Raw genomic sequence first — 16,548 nt, forward strand, 5'->3', positions numbered from 1 at the left:
AGCATACCTGGCTTTCTCCAGTGCCAAGATCCTATAGTGCTCAATAACTAGCAATTTCCTCTCCCGTGCCCAACTCCAGGAGCTTTGTAGAGGAGGTGAGACACTACCCCATGCATAACTTCCCTGGTACCCTAGAGGTATTTGCAGCAAGTTGCAGAGGGCACATGTTCCACAAGCTTTGCAGGCGTAGCCCAATGGTGACTTCTCTGCCATTCAGTGAGCCAGGTCATGCCCTCTCCAAAAAGGTCTAGATCTTAGCCCTGGGAGGAATTGGGGAGATTCTTCATTGGGCACTCTGTCTCTCAGTCCAAGAGTTAGTTATAAGGTTAGCTCCTTATACCTGCTGTTGCTATATTCTTTAAAGTTCTCTTTTCACTAGTGAATCCTTCATTACTCTAATTCTCTATTATAGTTAATAATTCTTTTTATTAAGCCTTCCCTGTCCCAGGAGTAGTCCCAAGAAATAGACCTGCAAAGATGGGATTAAAGGTCAGTTTGATTGAGGTTTTGAGCTTGAGCTCCTTGCCAAAGGGAAATGTAATTCATGACATGCTGGGCATCTCAATTAAGCAATTACCTGTGGTTGATCCTGATGAAGTGCCAACTGAAGCCTGTGCCTTGGGGGCCCAAGTGGCTGCTACACTTGACTGCTGTGGTTGTAAAGGTGACTAGAAAGACTGGTGTGGGATGGATTCTTTTGAGTGGTTAGTTATAAAGAGAAATGAAAGCACAGGTTTTTTAACTCTCAGAGTTATGGCATGAGAACCAGAGATATTCTGTAGAATTCTAAAAGCTCTGGTTTATTGTAGCAACAAGAATGATGCTGAGAAACAAAATTTTAATTTTCATGTTACTAAATTATAACTGCTATTAAATTCATACACATTCTCAGTTTTTCACGTAAAAGGGTGTTATTTTTTAATAATAGAATCTCAATACTTGAAATGGGTTGGACCCAGATGAAACCGACAATCTTAAACACTCCAACTCTCTTATCAGTGGAAGTAGGTTGCCCTCCAGTGTCTAAAGAGACTAGACTTGCTTGAAAACCTTGACTATAGAGGATGCCACTATCTAGATGGGCTCCCTGGTTTCAGTGGGGATGACACAATCTCAGAATAGCAGAGGCCAGGCAGCACATAACCAACAAAGACAAGGTGGGCACATCTACCTTAAAGGGCAGCAGGATATCAGACTGCCTTGGCTTACAAAGCTGCTCTGGGAACAAAATAGGTAGGCAGTTGAAATAGATTATTGCTTGATATTTATAACAGTTGTAAAGATCTAGGTCAGGTAGCCAAAACCTGACTTGAGTCACCACAGTGGGTAGTCACAATCTCCCAGTTCTGAGACCTAAGTCAATTCACAGACCCTTAGTCCCTTGGTTGAAAGAGAATCTGTGTCCCCTTTAGGAAGGATCTTGCACCTTGGCCACAGTACACATGGCAAATTCTTTCAAGCTTTCCCCAAAACGACATGTGGCCATTTACTAGTGACTCTACATTGGCGAAAAGGAAATACACAGATCATTTTAGGTTTACTAAACACTGGCTCTGAGTTGATGCTAATTCCTGGGGACAGAAATCACCACTGTTAGTCCACATACCAACTATGTGTCTACTTTCCCAGTGTAATTGGAATATGTATTAATGACATAATTTTAATGGCAAAAACAGCAATTACTTTGGCATCAACCTAATAATTGTAATAGACATACTTAGCAACTGACAGGATCCCCACATTGGGATTTAGCCATAGAAAGAGGACCATTATTAGGGAGAGCTAAATGGAAGCTCCAGGAGCTCTTGGAGCTTCCATTTAGTTCACCAGATGCAACACTGCATGGCTGGGAGGAATTGCAGGAATCAGTGCTACCATAAAAGCCTTAAAAGGAGTAGGGGTGGTGATACTTATTCTCATTTAATTCACCAGTGCAGAATAAATCTAGTAGAATAACTGTGGACTCATAAACTTAATCAAGAAGTGATTCCAATTGCTGCTGCTGCTGTCTCAAATGTATTATTTTTACTGGAACAAATCAACATAAGACTTGGCACTTGGTATATAGCTACTGATGTGGCTAATGCTGTTTTCTCTATACCTATTTGTAAAACCACCAGAAGTAGTTGGCTTTCTCCTGTCAGGGCCAACAGGATACCTTCACAGTATTGTCTTGGGGGTGTATCAATTCACTTTAATATAGTCCACAGAGATGTTGATTGTCTTGACATGCTATAAAATATCACACTAGTCCACCGCATTGACAACATTATGCTGATTGGACCTGATAAGCAGGAATTAGCAAGTATTTTAGGTGCCTTAATAATATATATTTAAACTAGAGAGAAGGAGATAATGATCTTGAGTATGATATGACAACTCTAAAGTGGTCACTTCAGATGTGGGATATGTTCAAGGATGGTACAAGCTATACGAGTACAAAACCACTGAGTCACTGAGAGATGAATCCAAACAGATGGTGTTGGTTAGCAATGGTTAGGATTTGGGGGAAAGGGGGCAAAGTAATTGTTGCAGGGACTGGTCATACCAATCATGTGGCCATGGAAGGAAAGTGGTATAGGCTGAATGTTTCTCTTTTTTTTCTTTTTTTTTTTTTTTTTTTTTGAGACGGAGTCTCGCTTTGTCGCCCAGGCTGGAGTGCAGTGGCCGGATCTCAGCTCACTGCAAGCTCCGCCTCCCGGGTTTACGCCATTCTCCTGCCTCAGCCTCCCGAGTAGCTGGGACTACAGGCGCCCACCACCTCGCCCGGCTAGTTTTTTGTATTTTTAGTAGAGACGGGGTTTCACCATATTAGCCAGGATGGTCTCGATCTCCTGACCTCGTGATCCGCCCGTCTCGGCCTCCCAAAGTGCTGGGATTACAGGCTTGAGCCACCGCGCCCGGCTGAATGTTTCTCTTTAAAATACACATGCTGAAGTCCCAACCCCCCGTACCTCGGAGTATAATAGTATTTAGAGATAAGGTCTTTAAAGAGGAGATTAAGTTAAAAAGGCGATTAAGTTAAAATGAAGCTGTTAGTGAGGCCCTAATCCAATCTGACTGGTGTCCTTATAAGAAGAGAGAGAGACCAGGGATACATGCACACAGAGAAAAGACCATGAGAGGACAGATTGGGATGGCAGCCATCTGCAAGCCAAGGAGAGAGAGGCCTCAGGAGAAACCAAACCTGCTGACACTTTGATCTTGGACTTCCAACCTCCAGACTGAGAAAATAAATATCTGTTGTTTAAGCTAGCCAGTCTTTGGTATTTTGTTATGCCATCCCTAGCAAACAAATACAGAAGGCAACCACCCAGCTGATAGAAAATATTAGGTAGGTGCAAAAGTATTTGCGGTTTTTGCAGGTAATGGCAACTGCGATTTTGTAAAGGTAATGGCAAAAAAAAACGCAATTACTTTTGCACCAACCTAATATTTGCAAATCACATATTTATTAAGGGACTAATATCCAAAATATATTATGAGCCCACATAATTCAATAGTACATAAATAAATAGTCCAATTTTAACATGAACAAATCACCTGGATAAACATTTTTTCAAAGAAGACATACAAATGGCCAACAGCTAATATTAAAAGGTGCTCTAGGTTGGGCATAGTGGCTCATTCCTGTAATTCCAGCACTTTGAGAGGCTGAGGCAGGCAGATCACTGGTGAAACCCCTTCTCTACTAAAAATATGAAAATTAGCCATGCGTAGTGGGAGGTGCCTGTAATCCCAGCTACTGTGGAGGCTGAGGCAGGAGAATCGCTTGAAGCCAGGAAGCGGAAGTTGCGGCGAGCAGAGGTTGCACCACCGCACTCCAGCTTGGGTGACAGAGGAAGACTCCATTTAAAAAAGAAAAAGCTTTTCTAATCATCAGGCAAATGTAAATGAAAGCCACAATGAGATATTACCTCATACCTGTTAGGATGGCTATTAGAAACATGTCAAATAATAATAAGAGTTGACCAAGAAATGGAGAAAAGGAACCCTTGTACACTATTTATAGGATTATAGACTGGTAAACCATTGTGGAAAACAGTATGAAGTTCCTAAAACCTTAAAAATAGAACTACCACATTATCCAGCAATCCCACTTCTGTGTATATATCCAAAGCAACTTCTCTTTTTCAGAAAATTAATTTGGATAATCTTAATCACTTATTTACTTTACTGAAATAAGATTTTACTATCACTTATGAAAAAGCTGTATGTTTTCCTATTGTTACTAACATACTAACGTATGAGTCTTTATGTCTCCTGGAGTTGATAATAGCCATTCCAAGAGATGTGAGGTGATATCTCATTAGATAGCTGCACTCCCATTTTCATTGCAGAATTACTCACAATAGCCAAGATGTGGAATAAACCTAAGTGTCCATCAACAGATGAATGAATAAAGAAAATGTGGTATATATAAACAATGGAATACTATTCAGCCTTTAAAAAGGAAGGAAATCCTATCATGTGCAACAACATAGATGAACCTGAGGAACATTATGCTAAGTGACATAAGCCAGATTCAAGAAGACAAATACCTCATGATCTCACTTATACTGGTATGTGGAATCTAAAGAAGTCAGACTCATAGAAATAGAGAGTTGTATGGTGGTTGCCAGAGACTGGGAAGTGGAGGAAATGGGATTTTGGTCTAAGGGTATAAACCTTCAATTATTAGATGAATAAATTCTGGAGAGCTAACATACAGCATGGTGACTATAGTTAATGATACTGTATTGTGTACTGAAAATTTGCTAAGAGGGTAGATCTTAAGTGTTCTCACTATCCACAAAATAATGGTAATTATGTGGGGTGATGGATACGTTAATAAGCTTATTTGTGGTAATCACTTTATAATGGATACATGTATCAAAACTTCATGTTGTATACCATAAATATGTACAATTTTTATTTGTCAATAATACCTCAATAAAGCTGGAAAATAGATTGATAGATAATTGATAAATTGATGATAGATAGAGATATACAGATAAATTAGATAAATACATAGGATGGATAGATAAATAGATGAAATGAGATAGATGATTGATAGATAGATAGATAGATAGATAGATAGATAGATAGATAGATAGACAGACAGACAGACAGACAGACATACGTTCTGGTTTCCCCAGGACCTTCAGAACAAACCTAGGTGCCTATCCTGGGATACAATTTTTTCATTTGGGAAAGATATGAGAAATTTTATCCTCCCTTTGGATCAGAGCAATTATCTCTGTCATTAGGGAAACAAATTGCTACAGATTTAATCCTTATGCTATGAGAAAATTTTCTAGCAAAAGTGAAAGCAAACATTCTCTATAGTGTACATGTTTTTGGGGCTCAGAAGGCTAGAGCTTTTTGTAGGAACACTGAAAATAGAAGGAAGGGAAGGTACATGAGGGCAGAGCTCATATCATAAAGGTTCAAATCTGATTGCTTCTCCAGTAGATAAAGCTTTTGTGACTTTGGGAAAGTTACATAATATCTCTAAGCCTCCATTTTCCAACATATTATATTGGGGTAGTAACAGTGATCTTTCAGCCTTGCTGTATGATTAACACAGGTAGTGACATATTGGGAGAGCATTCCCCAGATACTTCCATTTACTCTGGGAAAGTGAAAGATGGGTGCAATTGGGAGGTGAGTAGGGGAGAGAACATTTGAAACAGCTGCCGTGGGACATGGAGAAGGAAGTCCATGTAGATAATCGGACAGTATTGATTTGTCATGGAGCATGTTTACCGTTTTCTCCCTTGTCATTGATCTATGGCTTGAGAGCTCAATGAAAGTGTACTGTGAGGATAATCCAGGAAGAACCCCTTCTACCAGGATGCAAGAACAACAGTCACCCAAGGAATGCTCCAGGTTAGGAGCATATCACAGATATCTGTCATTTTTCCTACCCACTGAAATACATTTTTGCAGTGAAGATTGAGTTAAAGTGAGCACTCAATGTAATTTTGAATAGGAAAGGTCTCGAAGGAGTGCTTAGGGTGAGGTTTCTGGAAGGCATGAGGTCTAGCCCCATGCTTCTGGTGATAAGTCTATATGTGCACAAGAGCCTCAGCTTATATTTGCTAACAATAGGAAAATCTGTCTTTTCTGACAACTGATACTCTAAGTCTGTCTGAGTTCCTCAAAGGCCTAAATAGATCATATCTAAGGGGGAAAAATTGGAAAGAAGTAGGACAAAGTTCTAAATCCTAAAAACTTGAGAAAATTTTATAATTTTGGTTGCATAAAACTATAAATGAATGAGGGTTTAATCCTTTTCTCCACTCTACCTATTGTGAAAATCAGTCTGTCAAAGCCCTGAGCATCCTTACACATTCTTTCTGGGTATGCTGAGAACGCAAAGCCCTGACCATTATTTACTTGTGTCCTCTCAGGGTTGTGTTTGCAGGGAGCAGCCTTGAGCAACCGAGTAATGCCTTCTCCCAAACAATGAGCAGACTGACTTACCACACACTGTAAAGCAGTAAATTCCTCAAGCGCAATATTCCTTTGCTGTGACAAATCCACTGTGTACGTTGCATCCACCTGGACCCCTCCCCTCAGACCCTGTGGGATCTGGGGGACATGAGAAACTAGCACTGACATCAGGCTCAACATCTTCCTTTGTCTCTTTAACATATTCCTTTGTCTCTAATCGGGATGTCTTGTGTTTTCCACTGACATCCACGAAACAGTAGCGAGCCTTTGACCTTTTACAGATCTTGAAATTACCCACCTACCTAAGAGACTCTTGATATTGTTGGCATAACCTTTACCTCCCTGTGCCTTTCTTCCCATGAAAGGAAGCTGCAAGAGAGGATGAGTCAAGCAGCATAACACACTGCTGAGAGAGACATAAGAAGGTAAGGGAAGGAGAGCTGGAGGAGGACTTTATTCTTTATAACCCTTCTCACTATTTGAAATTATGTATTGACTTATTTTATGTCTATCCTACCAATAGAATGCAAGCTGCTACAAGTCAGGGACCTTATGATTCAACGTTGTATATTAGTGAGTAAAATAATGTCTAGCAATATTGAGGACTAATAAATATTTGTTGAATGAGTGAATAATAATCTTCGTCCTGAGCTACCAGTTGATGTGGATTGGTGGTGCCCATTATGAGTTGCCCTGGCTCGTAATAGATGTCTGTCTGCTCTTGAGCTGCATTTAAAGCTATTCCTTTTGTCTTTGTGAGTCAGCACTAAATCTTTATATTCCTATAAAGTGAGCTTTTCTTTAATAAAAAGCCCTGTAAAGGGAATTTCTCCCCCAAATTATTTTTCTAATCATCTCGATCACTAAAGGAAGTCCAATATAGGGATAGAAAGAAATGAACACCATGTAATGCATCTATGCTCAGTGCTTTACTTATGTTACCTCATTTAATTATAACTCTGCAAGACTAGTATATTAACATCTATTTTACATATAAAGAAACTTAGATACAGAGAAGTTAAATAACTTGCTTTAGAATAGTTAGCTACTAAATGGTATAGCTTGGTTTTTCTGGTTTCAAAACTCCTCTTTTGATGCAGCATTCTATAGAATTATGATACTTTATGCCTTGTACTACAACGAATAGATTTTTGAAAATAACATTTAGGAAGTGTATTGCTCAGACTAAGTGTAAAAATTAGAAATCATTCTAGGTATTTTAAGCAAGAAGTTATTTAATAGAGGATGCTTACAAAAATCCATGTCAGGATTGAAGAAGTGGGCTCTAGACCAAGCTTCCAAAAGTGATTCCCAGTATAATACCAAGCTGACCTATCAGTGAAGCTGGAACCTCTGAAGACTACTGGAACACTGAGTTCAAGAACATAACCCTATGACAGAAGGTGGAGTCAAAAACCTACTGCTGTCAATGGCCTCAGATGCATATTGTCTTCCAGGAGGCTGAATAATGGACTATGGAACACAGCTGCAGAAAAATGTTTCTATGACCTTAATTCTAAGAGAAATGCAACCAAAAGTGGTCAGGAGAGTGCCTTAACTTCTTTTCTGTTAAGTTTTGCATGAGTGTATCTAATTATAGACCTAATTCATATCATACCTCTACGTGCAAAGAAGTCTAGGAAACGTTTTAAGTTTCCAGTCTCTGCAGTATAAAAGCCATGATAAGAAGAGAGGAGAATGGACAGTGAGTGAGCCAGTCTGCAGTAGTAACCGCAAGCAGTATTTGTAGAAATACAGATACATCTACAGAGAGAATGGAATAAAATGTTTAAAACTGTCTCTTTTCAGAAAAACCTGTAATATCTAATATATGATTACTTATTTGAACTCTGAACTCTTAAAATTACAATCTTTATGGCTGTGATTTATCCTGGGGAAAATATCCTCTATGTACAGTATAATTAGGGCTAGTAATATGTCTAAATGTGCACTTATCAGAGATGAGAAAATTATTTGTGATGTAGGATCATCACTTTCATTTTTCTACAGCCCTTTGTTTGCTGTCACTACAATTGGCCTAATTTGGGGGAACAGGAGGCCTATTTCAGCCGAACCTAGGCCTTTCTCTGGATTCTCTTTGACTCTGATTTTCGTATGCCACACAATACTCATGTAGGAAAGACTTAACAACTCTGTACTCTAAAGCTTCAAAGACACTTAGAACATCCAAACATTTTACAAGGAGACTCCAGAAAGGCAAAAAGATTTGCCCGAGGTCTCAAGGAGACTAGACTAGAAGTCCAGTTCTCTGGTTCCATGTCTAAAGCTTTTTCATCACAAAACTGAGCCTTAGATTGCATGCTATCTAAATACAGAATGATGTGTGTGTGTGTGTAGTGTGTGTGTGTGTGTGTGTAGTGCATGTGTGTGACTCCACTTATATCAAGTTCAATAACAGGCAAAATAAGCTATATCTTTTTAGAAGCATACTTACATGTAAAGCATAAAGGAAAGCAACAAAGCACTAAGCATCAATGTCTAGTTCGTGGTGGAGGAAAGGAGTTGTGACCAGGAAAGGGCACATGGGGACTTCAACGGTGAGGGCAAGCAGGGCTCAGAGTGGTGCATGCCTATAGTCCCAGCCTCATGGGATGTTGAGGCAGGAGAATTACTGGAGCCCAAAAATTTGAGTCCAGCTTGAGAAATAGAGCAAGACCTCATCTTTAAAAAAGAAATTTTAAAAAATTCTAAAGGGGGCGATGGAAATGTCCCAGGAAATTCAGTTTTGTAGGACTTAAGCTTTTTTTCCCTAAGTTTTGAAACCCAATGTAACATATTCGACATTTTTGCCTTTGCTAATACTTAGTTTTAGTACCTATTATATGACAGAGCCAGACTAAATGCTGGATTATTTCCTTTAACTCTAACAAGAACACTCTGATAAAAAACACTATTACTATCCTCATTTTGTAAATGAGAAGACTAAGGCACAGCTTTTACTAACTTGTCCAAATCCACACAGTTCAATAGCAGAGCTGATATTTAACCATCTGATTCTACCCCTCTGCTCTGCTAGCCACAAGAAACTTAGTGAGAAAATTATAGACACCTCTTTTTATTAGTATTTTATAGTCACAAAAGTTATAGTTATGAAACCATATTGATAATAGAAAAAGAAAAAATAGGATGTAAAATTACACACATATACACACACATAATTATGATTACATCTATGTTAAAAATATATGTGCCTAGGTACAAAAGACCACAAAACACTGATAAGTTAGGTTGATGAAATATGGGTGCTTTTTCCCAATCTTCTCTGTTTTCCAAATTTGTTATAAAGTGGTTGTATTAAATTTACAATGGAAAATATGTTCTAAAATAAACTTCCCATTTATTTGAAACATAAAATTTCATTTCTGTTCTTTTCTTTCCTACAGCTTTGTATAATCTTTAGAAAACTCTTCTGCTCAATGAGTGACTTCATTACTAAATTGATGGCACCGGATCATTCTAGCTATGCAAATTACAAACCCACAGCCAGCTGAGGAAAAGGCGGATAAAAGATTACATTAAAAATTAAAGCAATGTGTGGAGATATGGAGATAATGTGCTTACAATTATTTCTACATATTTAATATTTATGCAATTACAAAGCCAGTTATGATAAATACAGTATTAAATCTTGAGTTCTATTCCTTTGCCCTCTGATATTTCTGACCTTGAACTGAGACTGCCCAATAATACATTAAAAAATGACTGTGGGAGAAGCATCTCCTTTCGCCTATAAATGATAAATGCTTATTTCCTGGAAAGTGATCTCATTTCTTCCTAGCTTTTGTTTATTTTCAATGCCTTGGTATTTTTTTTTTTTTCTCTCTGGCATATTCTGATCACCCTTGAAAGCGCTGGGCTTTCAGTCTTCCACATTTTAGTTGTGTTGTTTTCTGGTGCTGCTGCTGTGATGTGTTTTCTGTCAGAGGAAATTTACAGGCACATTAGCCTACTTGACAGGCACAATGAGCCACAAGGCTCTCCTAAGGAGAAACTTCCACATGCTGTGGTGAGATTTTCTGTCTTTCCATCTCATCCTCCCTCTTTAACCTTAATATAATATACCTCCATGATTCTGATATAAACCCCAACCACTTTCCCTTACGGGTATTGCTTTGAATCCTGGTTTTAATTCTCTGATTCACAAGAAAAACATTATACTGCTTCTATAGTAATTAATTCATATTTCCATAACAATCTGACTACAGCAGTTTATAGATAAAGCTAATATCTTCGCTTACAGCCCTATAGATACCAAGTAAGGAATGGATGGGGACTTTTTTTTTCTTCCTATGGTAAGTCACTGACACAAAGGGAGGAAAATAGCATCCAAGAAGTATACAAAGAAAAAGCAATAGAATTAACTTTATGGAGGATATTAAGAGAGAAAATTCTAAAACAATTTACTTTTCTTAGTGTTTCACAGAAAAAATGATCAGCAAGAATTAATAAAATGTATTAAAAATTCAGAAACCTGGGCCGGGCACAGTGGCTCACACCTGTAATCCCAGCACTTCGAGAGGCCAAGATGGGCAGATTGCTTGAGTTCAGAGTTCAAGACCAGCCTGGGCAGCATGGCGAGACCTCGTCTCTACAAAAAATACAAAAATTAGCTGGGTGTGGTGGCACATGGCTGTAGTCCCAGCTACTCAGGAGGCTGAGGTGGGAGGATCACTTGATCCCCGGAGGTCAAGGCTACAGTGAGCCATGATTGCACCACTGCACTCCATCCTGGATGACAGATTGAGACCCTGGCTTAAAAAAAAAAAAATTAGAAACACAAAATGAGACAACTGAAGAGGTAAACTGTTTTCTTGGCAGATTCCTAATAAATTAGAATATTCCCCCAAGGTTATTAAAGAACCAAAGGCCTGTGCATTTTTCATTTCATATATATTATTCTGCCCTTTGGGGAGTAAATTTGTTAAGACAAAGCCTTTCTGGTACATTCATACCCTGACTTGATGCTAAGATATTTCTTCAATTTAAAATCTTCCACCTTTTAAATAATTTTGAGGGGTGATTTTTGTTTTGGGAGCATTCCTTTTGTCCTCCTTATGTGTGAACCATCAGCATGTAAGTATGTAACCTAGAGAAGTTATTCAAAATAGTCCAAAATCACATGTAGGTTTCTTGCTTGATTCTCTGCCAAGAAGCCAGAGGCATTTTCTAAGCCAATCCATAATATTGGTCTGAGCTACTCCATTTGTTGAATGAATAAACAAATGAGCCATGAATGAAGCTTGCATTATCAGGAACCCAGGAGTGGGTGGTTTTTCAGTGGACTCATTCTTTAGAAAATTAACTAAGAACATTCTTAATTTGGTCCCCGTGCCCTTTTTCTCTTTCTTGGGCCATGCTCTCCAGATGGTTTCACGGAAGTCAACTGCAGCTGTGTTCTCATCCATGCCCTCTGTCCCTTCTCCCCTTCAGAGTTCAAACAAGACTCTTGCTTAGCTCTGGCAGCTTGGTGGGTCCTCAGAGAGGCTGACTCATTTCTCATGCTCCCCTGAGGTCTCTGAGTGAGAGAGCAGACCACAGATTCGCTTATGTAGAGTGATTCTTCTTTAGTCTGGTTTTCTCTAACTACGGGGAATCTCCTCTTTGCCTTTTGCTCCTCTGTAAAGACTGTAATGGTAGAGGCTGAATTTTTAACCTTATTTGTCAGGAGGATGAGCGGCCCCTCCAGCTAGTCCAAAGTATTGGCAACAAACCCCATAAATCCTGCCAACCACAGAAAAGCACGGAAAACATGAAGAACAAGGATTTTGCACCCTTATACGAAGAAAACCAAGGCACCAGTCAGTGGACTTTTATATACAGCTATTCTCCCTCTGAAGATCTTTAGTATAGCTCCCATTTATCTAGGGTGATTTGAGTAAGATTCTTTTTTAAACAGGAGGCCAGTTTAGATAACACCTCAAGGCGTCTTTAAATTCATGTTTTACTTGTTTTGTTTTTTAATTCACAGGGTCATAAAACAACGAGTAAAACTTTCATAAACAATATACATTTATGCTCATACCTTAGCCAGTGGTAGATTTTCTCTTATTTTAACACTGAATTATTTTAACAAATTATTCTCAGACGCCTAATTATGTGCCAGGTGGGCCCTGCTGTAGATGCTGAAAATACAGCATAGTGTGTTTATTAAACCTGCAGTGTGCAGACTGCATCTAGATGCTGAGAGTTCTTGGGACCTTCTGATAAACTGTTCATATTTTCTATACCTACTTATACATTAAACTGTACTGAGGTAGGTTCTCCAAATCATGGAATTCAGCTGCCTCTCGAATCTTCCAGGATTAATCCAAAGAAAACAGCCAGTGGACACATTTTCGTTGGGATGAGTGTCTCCAGGAGCCTGATTTTATGAACTCCTCAAAGTCATAATCCTGAGGATTTTTTTGTTTCAGTATCAAGAACTGTTTACTGAAACTAACCAGTGCTCAGGTAGATGAACTGCCAAAAAGGAAACTAAAACAAGGAAACATTTGCCAGTCTGGATGTCTCGCTCATAGCTATCTGGGGAGCTACTACGAGATGGATGGAAAGGGAGAGTCGCTCACCTAGAAGCCTGGCTGTCAAGTGAAAATCCAAGCCTGGAGTTTTTCCCCTAAGAACCCCTATGACATTTTATTCTTTAAATAAATCTTTTCTTCCTCTCTTTAAGTGAGAGATTGACATTTTAAGATCAATCATGCCTCTGCTTTGCAGACTAAGAACAAGGTAAATGGAAATTAAGCAAAATTTCCATGTTTTTGAATAAAAATGCTCAAAACAGCTGTATCCTAAATCAGTATTTTCAAAAAAGGATGCTCTTCCCCCAGTGGTCATTCTCATTACTATGGTTATCTCAAGGCCTTTTGATGTCAAAATTTCACTCTGTTTTCTCTAAAAGAAGCATTCTGAACATACACCTGCTGTTTGAATAGCAGCAGAAAGCAAAGGAATTTCACACCACATTTTTTCCATCATAGTCAAGGATGTTTTATCCCTTTTGATACAGTCACAGTTTACCAGCTCTTTCAGCCCCTTACCATCATGAGATAAGTTTCAGCATTTTTAGTATGGGCTACAGCTGAATTCTTTCCTTCTGTTTATGTTATTCAGTAACCTCTCTTCCTGTTCATAATGGCCTTGTTAACAACTGGCTAGCCTCTCCTAAACCAAATTTGTTTGGTGCTTTTAGCTAATTTAAAATCATTTATAAAAATAGTAAGGCTTTCAGGCCATTCGGTCAGTCCATAGACATTTACTATGTAAATGCATTGGATTAGGTGCTAGGTACCATGGATGGCCAGGGAGCATGTTGTGGTGAGGAGCACTGGATAAGGCTCGAAAAGTGCCACTCTAGAATCAGCCTTACTTCTGACCAGTGTATAGCCTGGGCAAGGCCATCAATCTCTGGGACTCCAGTTTTCTAACCTAAAAAATAAGAGGAGGACAAGGGAGGGCTGCTGCTCAGTCTCTCATATTCTGTGATTGCTGCTGGTTTAGTGAACTCACTGCAGTGGAAACACAGTGGCCTCAGAAAGATGAATGCTTTCATAAGCCCTCCTAAAGCATCCTAATTCTAATCCAAGGGGCAGTTTTAGTGCTAGGACTTACACTTTTACAAACACCCAAGAAGACTTTTAAAGAAGGAGTATACATAGATATGTTTTTCACTTTACTGTATATTTGAGCATATTCTCCCCACAAACACTTGTCCTACCTCCCAGATGCTAGATTGTATAGGAAGTAGTCTCTGAGCTTGAGGGTCAATTAGAATTCCAAGCATCATGATCTAATCTTTCCAGGATAATAATAAATCAGAGTTACAGAAACAAGCTATAAGGCCAGATAATACTGAATCTACAATAGTGACAATTCATCAGGGTACATTAAAACTCCCTAATTCTATGGCATTTCAGTATTTCCAATAGTTTTCAGTGTTTGCCCTCACTGTTATTGCTATCTCTTTATTTGTATTCACAATAAAATCAATGCTTTCTGTTTGTACAATATTGTATTGTTACTTATATGCAAACCATTAGATATTCTTCTAACATAATGTGAGAATTGCTTTATTTCTTCTATCTTCTGTCTATACAAATACATTTTATAAAATACTTTAAAATGTATCTAAACTTGCAAAATATGCAACATTTTGTATTGGGAACAGGCAGTATGATTCCTCAATTTCTGACATTAACAAAGGGGAAGAGAAAACCTCATATTGCTTTTTAGATCTCAAGTGCCTGAATTTCTGTTTAGTTCATTCAATTTTGTATATCAAAAAATATAGTAACTTACTTTATACCATTGATCAGAGAGAGGATACTTTCTTGTTTCCATTTCTAAAAACAGATCCCACATATATATCACACATTAAAAAAAAAATGAAGAACAGGTAGTAAGGTATGAGTTATATTGAGTAGCTCTCTATTTCCCTGACTTCCTAATAACATTTCACGGCTTTCTCTACTTTCTTTCCTCCCTCTCACTATAAATATCAGAGCTGATGACTGACTTTTACTGCTACCTTTCATGCAAACTCCTCAGGCTTGCAAATCAGCTACTGATTCTGGGAACCATCTCCCAAATCTCCCTCCCTGGCTCGCACAGCTTCCTGATGGAGCTTTGGAGCAACAAAGAATACACACATTGTATAGCATATTTATTTGAATAGTAAAATTCAAAGGTTGATTTTAGACTCCTTGCTTCAGCCCCTATCAGCCCCTGTGGTGCTTGGCACAGGGCAGCTGCTCCCTAAACATTTTGCCTATTGAAAGGATGGCAAAAGAGCATCCTGGACAGAAGACACAAATAGAAAAGAGGTATAGAAATGTTTACAGCAAAGCCTTCCTGCAAGCAGGAATTCTACTTTCCATTTCAAACATGGATGCTTTTTAAAAATAACATTTCAAGATACTTTAATCTTTGTAAAATGAGTTACCTTCCTTAATAATGGTCCAGTTTAATAGTCTATTACACCTATCTTTTGACCTTTTCATAGTACTTTACACTCACATTCACCTTCATTTTGCCTGACCAAAACTTGTGAAGCACATTTACTGGGTATACTGGGATGTATGCATATGTATAGATATCCAAATGCCATGCTGCTGAAGAAACATGGAAGAATGGAATGATTAATCATGGCGATTAGCATGTTTGAGAGCATACTACGTACCAGGCACTGTACTGAGTACTTTCTCTCTCTCTCTCTCTCTCTCTCTCACACACACACACACACACACACATTCCCATTTAACACAATTATTTGAGGTACAAACTATTATCAGCTCCATTTTATACTTGAAAAAACTGAGACACAAAATGTTAAGATCACATACCAGAAGATGTCAGCAGACATGCTAATGCTAACCAAGGCACTGCCCTCCATTACCTAAAACTGAGATGCTCAGCATCACCCAACAAGTGACATGATACATGTATCATTTGAGAACTCAGTTCCAAACATTAACTAAATGAGTATTACTGACAAACTTCCGGATTTTGTGGCATTTCTATTTCCTTGAAAACACGAAAGTTCCTAGAGCTATGGCTCCCGAAAAAAAAAATTTTAAACCTCTGGCCCTTGAACTGTGCTGGCTGATATGACAGCCACTAGCGCCACATATGGTTACTAAATTAAATTAACGTAACCCCTCAGTTGTACTAGCCACATTCCAAGCACTCAATAGTGGCATGTGGCTAGTGGCTACTCTACTGCCAGCACAGCTATGTGACATTTCCACCATAACAGCATTGTTGCTCTAGGAAACAGATAACTGAGCAGATACAACAAAGCAAATGATCCTTGAGCCCCTCAGAAAAGGATCTCACATATATTTCCAAGCAAGGATATTTACTGAGTGCCTGTTCTGAGCCAGGCATGGTGCTAGGTGCTGGGGGTGATGATCAACAAAGATCAATAAGAATCAATGAGGTATGCAAGATTTCCAAGTCAGGCTCCAGTGAGAACACTACTTTGATAAGAGAGGTTCAACTAGTAGGAGGCAAGGCATAAAAAACCTAGAAGACGGGACACCTAACCCCGACTTCGGGGCAGAGGTGAGGCAAGGCTTTCTGGAGAGGGAAAAT

The 16,548-nt window shown here is 38.8% G+C and overlaps 1 long non-coding RNA gene across 1 annotated transcript; it reads left to right on the forward strand.

Moving 5' to 3' along the window:
• On the forward strand, positions 1-10,098 carry LOC139363804 (uncharacterized). Its single transcript, XR_011624805.1, has 3 exons — positions 1-95; positions 6,804-6,863; positions 9,843-10,098. It is a non-coding gene; the product is annotated as an uncharacterized lncRNA (long non-coding RNA).
• The last annotated feature ends 6,450 nt before the right edge of the window (positions 10,099-16,548 follow it).

This window comes from Macaca nemestrina, chromosome 6 (assembly GCF_043159975.1).
Source record: "Macaca nemestrina isolate mMacNem1 chromosome 6, mMacNem.hap1, whole genome shotgun sequence".
Lineage (NCBI taxonomy): Eukaryota > Metazoa > Chordata > Mammalia > Primates > Cercopithecidae > Macaca > Macaca nemestrina.